This window comes from Corylus avellana, chromosome ca10, assembly GCF_901000735.1.
Source record: "Corylus avellana chromosome ca10, CavTom2PMs-1.0".
Taxonomy (NCBI): Eukaryota; Viridiplantae; Streptophyta; class Magnoliopsida; order Fagales; family Betulaceae; genus Corylus; species Corylus avellana.
The window spans coordinates 12,506,996-12,521,261 of record NC_081550.1 but is presented as its reverse complement, the minus strand read 5'-3'; the positions used below and the strand labels follow the sequence as shown (position 1 = coordinate 12,521,261).

Genomic DNA, 14,266 nt, shown 5'->3' with positions numbered 1-14,266 from the left:
TATATACCTAAATTAGTAGGTAAATAATGATACGTTTTACCTGCAAGTGCCCAAGGTCAACATAGTAGTATATGGTGCAAGTACAGGATCATTCCCACAAGGATTGCTGAATTTTGCTTAAAAATAAATTTCTTAAGTAAAACAAAGATTGATTTTTTAAGTGATGATAATAAAAGGTAGGGCTTTGATATCAACCATTAATTATATTCAGCTAATATAACAATATGCCAATGCTTTAATCATGTTATGCATATCTAATATTTGTCAACCTAAAGGCATGACATATACTCCTTAAGTTATAGATTTCCCTAAGCAACGAGTTAGGCATGGCGTATACTCTACTCTTTTCTTTTATAAGGGATTTAGCATGGTGTATACTAAGTTGTTCCTTAGGAAAGCATATACTCTATGAAAATTGACAAACACATGAGGCCTAGGGCATGGGCGTATACTCCCGGTTCCCCAAGTTGATTAACCCAAGAAATCCGATGTGGATTACTTTTGTTACTTATGTTAAACTTAAGACTCGGCCATCCAAATTGATATAACTAACTAGTCCATACCACATGCATATAATGGCCAGTCACATACATATGAGGAATTCATGAAAACAGGAATTAATCAAGTTAAATATCACAACATGATCATCACAAAGGCGCCAATATTGAAATATTAAATAAACATAATTAGGGCTTCAATATAGCCCTCCTTAAGAGTTACTTACACATAATGAAAATAAAACTAAAAAGAGAAGGGAAAGAAAGAACCGAAAACTGCTCTTAGAAGTAGCCTCCAATCCTCTCCCCAAAGTTGTCTCCTTCTAATTGTCTCCAAGGATTATTTAAATTGTGAGGCTTAGAGGTCTATTTATAGGGCTTAGGAGAGTCCTAGAAGCCCTAGTAATCCTAGGAATTTCGGAGATTTAAGTCCAAGTCCAATTAGGATAGAGAAAACCTAAGTCCAAATCGGAGTAGGATTCGCCCAGAATTGCGGTCTTAGCTTGCGGCGCTCCGAATTGGAAAAATGCTATTTCATAATGATTTGTAGCATTTTGATTTAGCTTTCAAATAATGCTTGAATCACCTCAATCGGATATCTGAGCTGAATGTTATGGTCAAAATACCGACCGAGCCATGTTCAGAATCCAATTTTGCATCCAATCTGATTTGACTTCAATTTGAGAAATTCCGAATTAATTCTTTCCTTTATTTGATTAAACTTTAACCATGATTGGTTAAGCTTAACCATATCTTCTAGGTCTTCCCAATTTGCTCTTTAAGCTTGGAATTTTTCCAGAAATGCTTTCTTTTCTTCCAAAACCCTATTAAACAAGGAAAATACAAAAAGGAAGTAAAACGGCATGAATTAACTAAAACCAAAAGATTAAAACATGCAAGTTAAGGGCTGAAAATATGAATATTTTAGCACTTATCACACCCCCAAACTTACATATTGCTAGTCCCTTAGAAATACAAAACTAAAAACAAGAATGGAAAAAACAGAAAACAAAAGATAAATCCATCTTTCGTGGGATGTATGATTGCATTTAGTGTATGCAACAAGCCTTTTCAACCCCTTGGAGTTCCCTAGTGGACGAGTGAAGTCTCGTGAGGGTTTTCCATAAATGTTACCCGCAAACATCATGCACAGTTCATGTTATTTCAAAAATTAAAGCATCACTTCAAAACCATGATTCTCATTCATTAGCAAGCTTAAAAAGATAAACTCCATCTTCACAATGAATTGGAATTTTAAAATTTAATTACTTACAAAAGACATGCTAAGACATCACAAGTTTGAAAATAGGGTAAAGTGAACTAGCACATAAATATGAAGCTTCCAATTGTTTCTAATGTACAATGTCTCAATATCTCAAAGTTCACTGAAATCCCTATTAGAATGAACAACAATGGCATATTTTTCTCTTTCTTCTTCTTTTCTCTTTTTTTTTTTTTTTTTTTTCCTTCGTCAGGTTGTGCAGTGCTTGATTCCCTTAAGCTTTCTAATTGACCAATGTAATGAGTGTTATGTCAAAGACTCCCAAACCAGATGGTTTTAGGGCATTAGGTGTAGAGACACCCCTAGGACTCACTAACTCGAGTCAAAAAGGCTATGAAACCAAACTTACCATGACATTAACCAAATTAAAATTCTTCACCTTTTGACGTGAACACTCAATGCTTTGAGGCAAGAAGTCCAATTACTCAGTGAAAAGCTTATCAATGATTATATATTTTTTTTTTTTTTCTTTTCTTTTTTTTTCACATATAAATATGCCAAGGTATCCATCTAATAAATCATCCAGTTTCACTTAAGACATAGAAACACACACATTAAACTTTCATGTCATACCCCACAAATTATGTGCTAATGTGCTTGTGTAAGATCAGGTCAAACATGTGAATTCTCAACTGTCCTAAGCAAGTAACCAAACTGAAAAACTCAATTATTAGATCATGTGTTCAAAATTTTAAGCTCACCAATGAAATCAAATCACAATTTTTAAGATCAACCAAAATTTTAAGACAAACATGAACATACATATATTTTTTCTTCTTTTTGATTTTTTCACAAATAAAAATAAAATAAAACTGGGACAAAGTGTGTGTAAAGTGTCTCCCATACCCCCAAACTTAAATGACACATTGTCCCAAATGTGTCTAAATAAAGGAAAGAGTGTACCCAGGAGATGGTCGATATCATCTTGGAAAGCATGGCTCATAGCACACCCCCAAACTTGAAGTGAAGCACACTTGTCCCTGCAAAATAAGAAAACACACAAACAAGTAAAAAGAAATAAAACAAAAATTAACTTAAAGCACATTTAAACAAAATAAAGTAAAAAGATAGCTATGGGATGCTACCCAAGTGCACTCGATCGCACTTGCGCAAGGCTGTGCGTGTGTGGGTGAGGTGCGCTCGAACGCACATATGGTGCGCACAATCGCACTGACAGAATGCAATGAAACCACAAGTGGAGACTTACGCTCGATCGCACGCAGGTTGCGATCGATCGCAGTAACAAAATGTAAAAACATGACAAAAGACTTGAAACACTAAAACACCAAAGTAAAATAAAACACAAAGGAAAACAAAATATAAGTCAAACAACAAAACAAAATGATATGCTATGGGGTGCCTCCCATGAGCGCTAAGTTTAACATCTTCAGCTAGATTGTGGCACTTTAAACTTGAAGCACCAATCTTTTCTTCTCTTGCACCAAAGGGAATGAATCTTTTCTGTTGCAAGGTGCTTCCAAGTGTTTCTAGAATGGGGAAGACCACTCTGAGTTTTCTCAAATAGTTGCTCATCTGGTGGGGAATCATGAACTGGAATATAGTAAGAAGAAAACTCAGGAAGCTTTTCTATCTTGATGTCCTCAATTTGCTTATCAGATAACCCCAGGAGACTTCTCTCTTGGACTCTTGATAATTCGAGAATAGGAGCTAATGTTGAAGAAGTCTCAGTGCTCTCTTCCTTTTCTCGATGTGGTTCCTCTAGAACCTCAGTTTGCTCCTCCTTCCTCTTTTCCCATTGATTTTAAACTGCTTCTTCACTCCTTAATGCGGTAATTGCTTGCTCATGATGATAAGTGCACTCTTCCTCCATGTATTGCTCATTAGGATTGGCAACAAACTGACTTTGACACTCTTCTTCGTGGTATTGTTGAGGCCAATTGATGGGAGGTGGCTCCTCTTTATGATAATGTTGGGACAACTTGATGAGAGATGACTCCTGATCTGCAATTGAAAACATGGGACAAGTCTTAGTGGTGTGGTCAATATGGGAACATGTGGCACATACCTCGACTTGTATAACTTGTTGAACATGAGCATTGCTATGATTAGTCATAGCTTTCATGAACATGTCCAGCGTTTTCTCCATGGCAGCCATTTGAGCCTGAATTCCACCATTGGTGCTCTCTTCATGTATGCCTTTTCCTTTGAATCGTTGTCTCCCTTTAGATGGGAATTGTTGGGAGTGCTCACTCAATGTCTCGAAGAGCTCCATGGCTTCCTCGTTGCTAATCATCTTGAGATATATTGTGATGAGGGCATCTGAGAAGTAGCTCATTAAAGTGTTCCCATGCCTCGAAGAAAAGGTCTCCATCTTTTTGCTGGAAAGTCAAAATTTCTTTTCTCAATTGCCTTGTCTTGTGGGCTGGGAAAAACTTCTTTAAGAACTTTGTGGCCATCTCATCCCAAGTATGAATAGAACCTGTGGCCAAAGAATTGTACCATATCTTAGCATTATCTTTTAAAGAAAAAGGGAAGAGGATTAACCTGATTTCTTCTAGAGTTAAACCCTAAACATTTTGAGTCCTGCAGAGATCACAGACTTCTCGAATATGCCAATATGGATTCTTTGTAGGTGTGCCTTTATAGTGTTGAATCATATTGAGCAACGGAGATAAATCGTAACTACTCTGCACAATGGCCTGGAAATTAATGCATGATGGCTGGTTGAGGATCTGGGAACTGAATGAACTTTCCATACGTCTTTGCACCGGAGGTGTAGTGTTTCTCAACATGATTAAAACAAAAAGAAAATTAAATAACAAAATAAAAAGAAAAATAAAATAAAAAAATCAGATCTGTAATTAGTGCAGTAACCTTAGGGCGATCGATCGCACCTCTAGAGGCAAAACAAGAACTGTGGAAGAAACTATAAAAACAAAAAAAAATTAAAACAAAAACAAACTAACGAAAATAATTCCAAACAAAATCAAACAATCCCCAGCGACAGCGCCAAAAACTTGATGTGCCTAAATACTACATAAATTAATAGATAATATTTAGTACGTTTTAACTCGCAAGTGCACAAGATCAAAACAATAATATAGTGCAACAAGTACGAGATCGATCCCACTAGGATTGTGATTTTGTTTTGAATTAATTCAAATAACAATTTGTCACGGAATTGATATTGTGAAAAAGGAATAGAAAGATCTAAAGACAAATGAAAAGGTAAAGGTAGGGCTTTGATATCCACCACTAATCATACTTAGATAATATAACAATATGCCAATGCTTTGATCATGGTATGCATATCTAATGTTTGTCAACCTTAGGGCATGGCGTATATTCCTAAGGCTATAGATTTCCCTAAGCAACGAGTTAGGCATGACATATACTCTAACTCTTTTCTTTCCTAAGGGATTCAGCATGATCTATACTAAGTTGTTCCTTAGGAAGGCATATGTTCTATGGAAATCAACAAACACATGAGGCCTAGGGCATGGCATATACTCCAGGTTCCCCATGTTGATTAACCCAAGAATCCGGTGTGAATTATTTTTGTTACTTATGTCAAACCCAAGACTCAGCTATCCAAATTGATTTAACTAACTAGTCCATACCACATGCATATAATGGCCAGTCACATACATATGAGGAATTCATGAAAACAGAAATTAATCAAGTTAAATATCACAACATGATCATCACAAAGGCGCCAATATTGAAATATTAAATAAACATAATTAGGGCTTCAATCTAACCCTCCTTAAGAATTAGTTACACATAATGAAATAAAACTAAAAAGAGAAGGGAAAGAAAGAACCGAAAACTGCTCCTAGAAGTAGCCTCCAATCCTATCCCCAAAGTTGTCTCCTTCTAATTGTCTCCAAGGATTATTTAAATTGTGAGGCATAGAGGTCTATTTATAGGGCTCAGGAGAGTCCTAGAAGCCCTAGTAATCCTAGGAATTTCAGATATTTAAGTCCAAGTCCAATTAGGATAGAGAAAACCTAAGTCCAAATTGGAGTAGGATTCGCCTAGAATTGCGGTCTTAACTTGCGGCGCTCCGAATTGGAAAAATGCTATTTCACAATGATTTGTAGCATTTTGAGTTAGCTTTCTAATACCGCTTCAATCACCTCAATTGAATATCTGAGCTGAAAGTTATGGTCAAAATACCGAGACATGTTCAGAATCCAATTTTGCATCCAATCCGATTTGACTTCAATTTGAGAAATTTCGGATTAATCCTTTCCTTTATTTGATTAAACTTTAACCATGATTGGTTAAGCTTAACCATATCTTCTAGGTCTTCCCAATTTTCCCTTTAAGTTTGGAATTTTTCCAGAAATGCTTTCTTTTCTTCCAAAACCCTATAAAACAAGAAAAATACAAAAATGAAGTAAAATGGCATGAATTAACTAAAACCAAATGATTAAAACATGCATGTTAAGGGTTGAAAATAGGAATATTTTAGCACTTATCGCAGATGTGAGCAGCTTTTTCAGTGTGTTGAAGGCAGTCATGCATTCTTTAGTCCATTCAAACTTGGCCTCCTTCCCTAGCAATGCACAAAGGGGTCTAGAGATCTTGGAGAAATCCTTGATAAGCCTTCTATAGAACCCGGCATGTCCAAGAAAACTCCTCACCCCCTTCACTGTTAGAGGTGGGGGAAGTTTGGAGATGATGTCAATCTTAGCCTTATCCACCTCAATGCCCATGCTTGAGATAGCATGACCCAATACAATTCCCTGTTGAACCATGAAGTGGCATCTTTCCCAGTTGAGCACTAGGTTGCATTCTTCACATCTCTTGAGAACATTCTTCAAATGGTTGAGGCATTCATCGAAGCTAGACCCAAAAACAGTAAAGTCATCCATAAATACCTCAATGGATTTCTCCACCATGTCTGAAAAAATGCTCATCATGCATCTTTGGAATGTGGCTGGAGCATTACATAATCCAAATGGCATCCTTCTGTAGGCGAATGTGCCAAAAGGACATGTGAAGGTGGTCTTCTCCTGATCCTCTGGTGCTATTGCAATCTGATTATAACCACTGTACCCATCCAAGAAACAGTAGTAGCTAGGGCCAGCTAACCACTCCAGCATTTGATCAATGAAGGGTAATGTAAAATGGTCTTTTCTAGTTACCTTGTTTAGCTTTCTGTAATCAATGCATACCCTCCAACCAGTGGTTACTCTTGTAGGTATCAGCTCATGATCTTCATTCTTCACCACTGTGATCCCACTCTTCTTTGGAACTACTTGGACTGGACTCAATTTACTGTCTGAGATGGGGTAGCTAATGCCTATATCGAATAATTTCAACACCTTTGCCTTGACTACCTCCTTCATGTGCGGGTTGAGTCTTCTCTGTGCATCGCTAGTTGGCTTTGCTTCCTCTTCAAGGAAGATTTGATGCATGCATTTGGCAGGACTTATTCTCTTGATGTCAGCAATGGTCCATCCCAAAGCAGTTTTATGTTCTTTGAGAACTCTCAATAGCTTTTCTTCTTCCTCACAACTCAGATTTGCAGCAAGTATGATTGGTAATGTCTTGTTTTCTCCTAAGTAGGCATATGTCAGGTGGTTTGGCAATTCTTTCAATTCCAATTTTGGTGCCTGGACAATAGATGGAACAAGAGAAATATTAGTAGGCTCAAGAATCTCAAAGGGAGGATTGTACTTACTCGAATATTTTGGAGAGGCCTCAAGGAGGTGCACGGTTTCAATGATGTCTTCAGTAACATCATCAGGTTCTGGCTCAATTTCCTGCCTTGTGAAACTATGGGTGAGGGTGGCCTCCAATGGATCTTTATGTTGGTCCTGCAAAACTGTCTAACTAATGTAATGCCCCGATATTTGAACTAGCAAATATCGAAGTCGTGACGCTGCAACTTTAGAAAATACAATCTTACAGCGGAGTATGTATATTTTTTTCTTTTTCTATGACCTAGGAATAACTTACACAACACAGTTGAGCTGACTGAAATACCTCGAGGTGATATATTATTAAATAAAATAGAAACATGGTTTTCATTACAACATATGTACACACTAGGTGTACCAAATATATGCCACAGACGGCACCTAAATTAACATAGTAATATCTATTAAGTTTACACACATCACCATACATAATAAAAGCGATTAACATAAATGAGACTTGCTCCATAGAGTAAGCATAAATCCTGCAGCAGATGGTCTATCAACCATCAAAACCAGTAAAAGGACCATCGTCCTCACTTTCTATCCCTGCATCAAGATCTATGTAAAGATGACGTTATCATATTTACATAGGCAAACAAGTGAGTAATCTATTTTCCTAGATATAAAGACTAAAAAAACTAGTTTGAACAAATAAGATTAAAGACTAAAATATATAATAATGAATGAGTTGTGAATGCAGCGTAATGACAGATTAGTTTGTGTTTTATGATAATCTTTCTTCAGACCTCTTCTCATGAGCTCTCAGCCCGCTTACGTCCGTTATGTCCCTCACACTTTAGAGGTTTACCTGTTTGGTGCTGGCAACTACACCGCCCCAGCTTAGTTATATATTAGGCCTGTTGGACGGTTATATACCCCCATCCACTGAGATACCGACAGTTCCTCGCGGCAATCCACCCAGCTTGTTCTTAAGGTGGCTATCTTATCAGCCCATTTTATTAGACACATTATGCAGCAGTTGTATTGCAAAATTATATCAATAAGACAAAATAAGAATTCCTATAACAATAAAACAAAGCTAGTACTCAGTAAGTATATCCATACTTACTCTCCTTAGTGTAGTATTCTGCTCCACTTCTGCATATAATACATACATACAAACAATACTTAGTTCATTCTCCAATAATATCATTGTTTAAAGACCCTCATCTTTTTATATTTATTTATTATCCGTCACTTCATCTTTACTTACTCATTTTATTATATTAATCTAAGATAATTACTTATAACAAGCTTTATGCCTGAATTCATTTTTGGTGACGAGGCTAATGGCCAGTATCACTAAATACAAACAAGTATTATAAATAATATATATAAAACATGACTCATATTTTGGAGATGAGACCAATGGTCCGTACCTACCAAAGTATGAATCAAAATTTAAATGACAATAAAAGAAATGACTGAATGTAAATACTGAATTCATATTCTGGGGATGACCGCCAAAAATATGAATTAAAATTTAAATGACATAAAAGAAATAACTGAATGTAAATAATGCATATTTCGGGGATGAGATCAAATGGTCCTTACCGCCAGAAATATGAACAGAAATTTAAATGACATAAAAGAAATAACTGAATGTAAATAATGCATATTTCGGGGATGAGATCAAATGGTCCTTACCGCCAGAAATATGAACAGAAATTTAAATGACATAAAAGAAATAACTGAATGTAAATAATGCATATTTTGTCCACTAACTCTTTATTATTAATTCACTTGTTCCATTACTTTATTTTACATTATACGCTTATTGGGTCTTTAAACAATTAAATGAGGACAAGTAATAAAAGCAATAAATCATGATATTTATACAAGAAACACTTACCCAATAATCCTTTAGAAGTAAAACTCCACCAAATCTTCTCTAGGTAGCTAGTTTTAGAAAAACGCTTGAACACTACAAGAAAGATCTAGGCTATATGGTATTTGACTAGAACTAAGAAATAAAATGAAAGGAGGAGCAAACAATTTTACTTGTTCTAAGATTGTAAAAACTTAAGTGAAAGTGAATTTAGCTAAGGCTCTATTTATAAGAGAATGAATGGTTAGGATTTATTTTTAAACCTTTGATCTAAGGGTTGAGATGGATTTAACCAAAAGAATGAACCTAGTCCATATTTCATGCTCTATACCAAATAGTATTTTCGTCCAAAATGAGGGCAGTGTATTCCGATCCATTTTTCAATGTTCAAACGTACTCCGATTGACATGAAATTTTGAGAGTAGATAGAGGACTCCGAGACAAACATTTTATATTTTTGGTTCGACTTCATCTGAGTTCGTTTGAGTCTATTTTTGGCCTATACAAAGTTTCCAATTCAACTTAGGCTTTAACTATTTGCATTCCCACTTGGCCACTTGTCTTATTAAATCATTATAATCATGATATTTACTATAATCATCATTACTAGAAGACTTTAAGCTTTCAACAAAGGTGGCTAGCCTTGGTATCTTTCTTTAGCAGTTTTAATCTCATTTAGACAGTATGAAAATTAAGACACTGCTTTTTAGGCTAAAAAACTGAAAAGCTTCTTCAAATTAATTTATGACTTCGCTAAACACCAATATAAATAATTTATTCACTAGATTGGGTTTGATTATGCCCATAAACATATTAGTGAAGCTAAATTTTTAGAATTGAAGTAATATACATAAGAGGTCAAAAATCAATGTAATATACCTTTAACACTAAATAGTTATTTAATATTATTAATCCACATATCATTGTTCTAATTTATCGATTATATTTTTAATCTATTTAATATTATTTAAATAAGAGTTTTAAAATCTAGGTCGTTACAACTAACACCTTGGATCATACAAAGATCAAAACATTCTAAATCTTCTTGAGGTAATTTCAATGCATCGAATATTTTGAACTCTATTGTCTCACTATTTACCTTCATGCTTACAATACCCTTTTTCACACCTATTGTAGTATCAGCAGTTCTCATAAAGGGTCTTCCTAGGATAATAGGTGAAGGTGATGGCGTAGGAGATTCTTCCACATCCAACACAATGAAATCAGAAAGTAAAATAAATGTACCTACCTTTACCAAGACATCTTCAAGTATACCTCTTGGTCTTTTGATGCTTCTGTCTGCTAATTGCAAGGTGATAGAGGTTGGTTGAAGCTCCCCCAATCCTATCTTTTCATATATAGCGTAAGGCAGCAAATTCACCCCTGCTCCTAGATCCAGTAGTGCCTTTTCAAAAGAATGGTTTCCTATCCTACATGGAATGGTAAAACTACCTAGATCTGTTAGCTTTGGTGGTATTTTTCTTAACAAGATTGCACTTCCCTCTTCTGTTAAGGCCACTGTCTCATACTCCTAAAACTTCCTTTTGTTAGTGTAACAATCTTTTAAAAATTTAGCATATGAAGGAATCTGTTTAATTGTATCTAATAAAGGAATGTTGATTTCTACTTTCCTCAAGGTCTTAAAGATATCTATGAGTTGCTTTTCTTTCTTTGGTTTGACTAACCTTTGAGGGAAGGGTGATGCATTCACCTTCTCCATTTTACTTACCTTGGAAGTTGAAACTTCATCTGGAGATGCTTGAGGTGGCTCTTCAGTTCCAATGACCTTACCATTTCTGAGAACTATGACTGCTTTCATTTGTTGGTGATCCCCTGGATTGGGTATTCTTTGGATTGGAAATTCTTCCTGCATTATTTCACTCAGCTTCTTTGCCATCTGGCCCATTTGCACTTTTAGTCTTTAAATGGCTTGATTAGTCTTTGTATTGAATTGTTTTTGATCAGCCGTGAATTGCTGTTGTGGAGTCATGAATTGCTGTTGAGAAGTCACAAGGGTGTGTATCATATTCTCCAGTTGGTTCAATTTTGACTCTTGAGTTGGCTGGCTTGCTTGTTGTGGATCCTTTTGTTGTCCTTGATTGTTACTCCATGAGAATTCAGAGTGGTTTTGCCACTCTGGCTTGTAGGTGTTGGAGTATGGATTGTTCTTGTAGGGGTAGTTGTTTTGTCCCACATAGTGCACTTGCTCCTGATCTGCAGATGAATATAAAGGGCAAGTTTCAGTAGTATGACCTACGTAAGAACATATGGCACATACCTAGAATTGGGTGGCTGGCTGATTGGGAGAGATATTTTGAGTAGTCATGGCATTTGCAAGCATAAGGAATGCCTTATGCATAGCAGCCATCTGATTTTGCACTCCGCTATTTTCTTCATTCCTGCTTTTGCTCCTTACACCTTGCCTCCTTCTGGATGGGAATTGTTGGGTGTGCTCACTTAGCACCTCAAAGATCCTTATGGCTTCCACACTGCTCTTTTCCATCAGCATACCTCCACAAGCTGTATCCACAATACCCTTGTTAGTATCATCTAAACCTTCATAGAAAATTTGTACCTGATCATCTTGAGGGATGTTGTGATGTGGGCACTTTAGAAGCAATGAATTGAAGTGATCCCATGCCTTGAAGAACAGATCTCCATCTCGTTGTTGGAGCATTTGAAGTTCCCTTTTAAGTTGTCTTGTCTTCTGGGCTGGGAAAAACTTCTTCAGAAACTTGGTTGTTAATTCTTCCCAAGTATGGATAGAATCTTGATGAGAATGCAAAATGTTAAACTTTTCTCCCTTAATGTTTAGTCTTTTATACTTATTTGGTGCCTAAATGTACTCATTATTCTTTTATTTTGATTTAGGATGCAAATGGAGGCATTAAATGCAAAAGAAAGCTAATTGGGCGGTTTTGGACAGTTTCGACATCGCTTCGTAATCTGGGCCTAACTCTCTCATCCAAGCTCCGATTAAGATGATTCAAGATTCTATGGAACACCAAGAAAAAGTTCTACAACTTTCATGTTTTGAGTTTTGAGAGATACTGACCACATCAAGGTCGAAATCGGGCTTGAAGTTGCGGCATCTACACTGTTGACGTTCTGGAATGTTCCTTAGCATGCAAATCTAATATGTGGATCTGATGCAGTTTATTTGCGGAAGTTTTGATCTGGTGCACGAAAATTCCAGCTGCAAATACCACCTTCTTAGTTATATTAGTACTTTATTTTATTTTTAATATTTTCCTTAATTAGTCAAATTTGGACATTGTTATTTTAGGATAATATTTAGAATATTTTTCTAGGAGATTTTGGAAGCTTCTAGTATAGGGCATAAACGTGTATAAATAGGGGAATCATTAGACTAGAAGAGCATCTTCTCCCCTCTTCTCTAACTTCTCCTTTGAGTTTTAATCATGGCCTTGCGCGGCTAAACTTTCATAATTGGTCGAAGGAAACGGAAGCCTCGGAATCAATAAAACTGTGAGATCTAATTTGTTTTTGTTGTTCAATTTATGCTTTGAGTATTGGATGTTCTTCTGTGCCTATTTTTATGATTGTCTCGTTTAATTACTAGGAGGCCTACTAGTTTATTATTCGTTGCAATCTACTGCTAGGTTAGATATCAAATCCGTAATTGTTTGATCCCTCCAATTTATGAAGCAACTAAGATTTAATGATTTGCTGCGTCATAAATTATTAGATTTTAGGAAGAACGTTCGACGAAATTAAATGCAACCGCTTGTGCTTGTGTTGTTTAGCTTCATCGATCTCTCTAATTCTTAAAGCTGCTACTAGATTAAACCCTTAGCGCTTGTCTTCGGTTGTTTAGTAGTTAAGGTTAATTAGATCGTTTGTTTTCTAATTAATTGCGACTAAGGAGAGATAGGAAAATAGTTCCAACGGTGAATATTCAAAGTATGAATTGATATATATTTGCATCGATGATCAGTTGTAAAATGTCGATGGTGGATGTTGACTTAGACCAATGTTTGTTCTTTTGATTGATTTCAATATTTTAATTTGAATTGTTCCTTAGTTGTTCTTCTTAAAATTGTTTTCGTTATACTAAAACCCCCCATCCTTGTTCACGTAGCATAAAATTAGGCTAAATACTCTCCGTGGGATCGACCCTTACTCACACTACTACATGTATTTTTAGAAGTATAGGTTTTATTTTTGGGTGCCTACGACAGCACACCAAATCTGCAGGCAAGGAATTGTACCACAGTTTACCATTATCTTTCAAAGATAAAGGGAAGAGGACTAACCTGAGTCTCTCTGGAGTTAGGCCTTGGACATGTTGCAACTTGCACAAATCAAAGAATTCTTTAAGATGCAAGTTGGGATCCTCAATAGTTGTGCCTCTAAAGTGAGTCAATGCATTAGGGATTTGAGGAGAAATATAATAGCTACCTTCCACCTCTGGTTGATATGCTATGCATGAAGGTTGATGGAGGTTTGCTGGAATGAATGCCTGCTTCATCGGTCTCCTCACCCGTGGTGGATTTGCCTCTAATCATCTTGGTCCAATTGGATTATTATGCAAATCTTCCATCTCAATTTCTTCCTCTTCTTCTTTGTTTCTAGGTCGTAGTCGAATTGTCCGCTCAATTTTAGGATCGAGTGGAATAACAGTTAAGGCTTAAGATCGATGACCGTACATCAATTGAATTGCTTCTTCAGTTAGGCAGCTTCAGTGCGGCTGGTCTGGAAGCTTCTAAAACTGTGCTCAATCGTAGGTTGGTGTGTTGGATCCCACTCGACTGACTATTGATCGCAAGCACAGAATGCTAATCCACAACCTAAAATAGAAAACAGAAAAGTTAGAAAAAAAAGAAAAATCTTTTTGATTTTTGATAACAACTAAATTTAAAATTGAAAATTAAAATAACACAACTAAAGGAAAATAATTCTAAACAAAATTCACCGCAATCCCCAGCAACGGTGCCAAAAACTTGTTGTGCCAAATATCTACCTA

At 36.1% G+C, this 14,266-nt stretch overlaps 1 long non-coding RNA gene and 1 other non-coding gene across 2 annotated transcripts; one reads left to right on the top strand and one right to left on the bottom strand.

Annotated features, from left to right (window-relative positions):
• The first annotated feature begins 4,041 nt into the window (after positions 1–4,041).
• On the top strand, positions 4,042–4,148 carry LOC132164849 (small nucleolar RNA R71). The gene has a single exon (XR_009438448.1). It is a non-coding gene; the product is annotated as a small nucleolar RNA R71 (small nucleolar RNA).
• Positions 4,149–7,719: 3,571 nt separating this feature from the next.
• On the bottom strand, positions 7,720–9,456 carry LOC132164689 (uncharacterized). The gene is made up of 2 exons (XR_009438407.1): positions 9,304–9,456; positions 7,720–8,009 (listed from the first exon to the last, which is right to left on the bottom strand). It is a non-coding gene; the product is annotated as an uncharacterized LOC132164689 (long non-coding RNA).
• Positions 9,457–14,266: the final 4,810 nt, after the last annotated feature.